Source organism: Corvus brachyrhynchos, unplaced genomic scaffold (genome assembly GCF_000691975.1).
Source record: "Corvus brachyrhynchos isolate BGI_N302 unplaced genomic scaffold, ASM69197v1 scaffold23, whole genome shotgun sequence".
In the NCBI taxonomy this organism is placed as follows: domain Eukaryota; kingdom Metazoa; phylum Chordata; class Aves; order Passeriformes; family Corvidae; genus Corvus; species Corvus brachyrhynchos.
This window is the reverse complement of record NW_008238983.1, coordinates 4,650,504-4,652,279: the sequence shown is the minus strand read 5'-3', so window position 1 is coordinate 4,652,279 and position 1,776 is coordinate 4,650,504.

The following is a 1,776-nucleotide window of genomic DNA, read 5'->3' as shown; positions in this document are numbered from 1 at the left end:
GTTTATCTTCTGCAGTGAAAGTTTCTTCATTTTCTATAATCTCAGATGGAATTTTCATTTTCTCGACCTAGTAGGATACATCTAGTCTGACTAAGGAATGCAGCAGCTATACCAAAGAATACTGTGTGCTTGAGAAGACAGACTTGGAAACACCTAATTCTGAGATATGTTAATCTACATTTTCTGGACTCTTTAAATTAGAGTTAGTGTCTTCACCTTAGTATTTCACACTTCTTGAAGAACTTAGGAGTCTGTCTAATTCTTCTGGGCAGTTACACTTTGCTTTACCATGCTGACTGCTGGGAAAAAGATCCCCACAGTTTAATTGTATTTTGTATGATAAATACATATTTCTGTTTGTTCTATACCTGCTGTTTTATTATTCTTTTTATGTCCTTCATTTCTGTATCATGAGGCATGAAAAATGAGCATAAAATGATTAATTCATGGTCATTCATCATTTTATAAGCCCATTAGCCCATTTGTCTCTTCCTCAAGTTAAAGGTTAACTAAATCTTTCCTCATATAGAAGTCATTCAAAAAAATCTGATTATCCTGGTTATTGCTATCAATAGCTAGGGAATCGAATGATGAACTTTAATGGCAAACATCAGCTTCTTATCTCTTTTGCTCACTGGAGGGAAAAAAGAAGATTTAAACTCCAGTTAGACAAAATCTGACATTCTTAACCAAACACTTAGGTCAAATTAGCCAATGTGAGTTATTTTGCTATACAAACATTTTCCTGGAAACAAAATATTCTGTTGCTTCAAAAACCCTTAAAAGGAAGATCCCATTAAAGGATCACAGTAGTATATTTTTTTAAACAGATGAAGTCATTGAATTTCCCAAAACCTAATTTTTAAACACATCACTGTGTAAACCCACCTGAACTATAACAATCATGCTTCATACATAAACCATAGCTTATCAAGTAACTTCCAAATGGAAACTCCTATCAGAAACAAGATTTATGAAAAGACAAATGAAAGATGAACTGAATTGATCTATACCACAAGAAACCTTGGCTGAGCTGAAGCCATCTACTACAAGAGTAGTCAGCTCTCATATTTTCCATTAATTTCTCAATTTCATATAAAAAAATGAAAAAAATTACTTCAGTGTATGCAACTAGATTTTTCTTTTTCTTATAAAACCACACTGATTTGTCTGGGAAATAGTATGTATAATTTAGTAGCATCTGCATTTTTTTTTTATAAACCAGTGAACTGAATTCACTTTCATGATTCAAATCATCTGCAGTATCAGACCATGATACACTCCTAACTATCACCAAACTATTTTGCTTTATTAATATTGAAATTTAAATTATTTAAACAGAGTAGTTAATCCTGCCTGTTACTCTACTCTATTTCTATACAACACTAAGTGACTGGGGTTAGGTGCCTTCATGTCCTCTGAGAGCACAGAAACCCAAGGAACATTTAGTACCAAAGACAAACTGGAGAGATGGGTAAAGAGAGAAGCACGCCAGAAATTTACAAAACTCTGCATGAGGTAACTAGACAGAGGAACTAAAAAGAACAGGCCTAAAAGCTTCCAGTAGTTACAGAAGGCACCCAAGAACAATGCCTTAAGATCCCCCACAACCTAGAGTGGTATTCAACTCTCTTTCCTGTCTACCTTCAAAATATGAAGTTGCTTCACTTTTTCAATTACTAGGTAATTTTGGGGGGAAAAAGAAAGTCTTCATAATGAGAGTGAAGTCTAATCCCCACCCCCAAAAACAAACCCATAATATCACAGCACTAACTG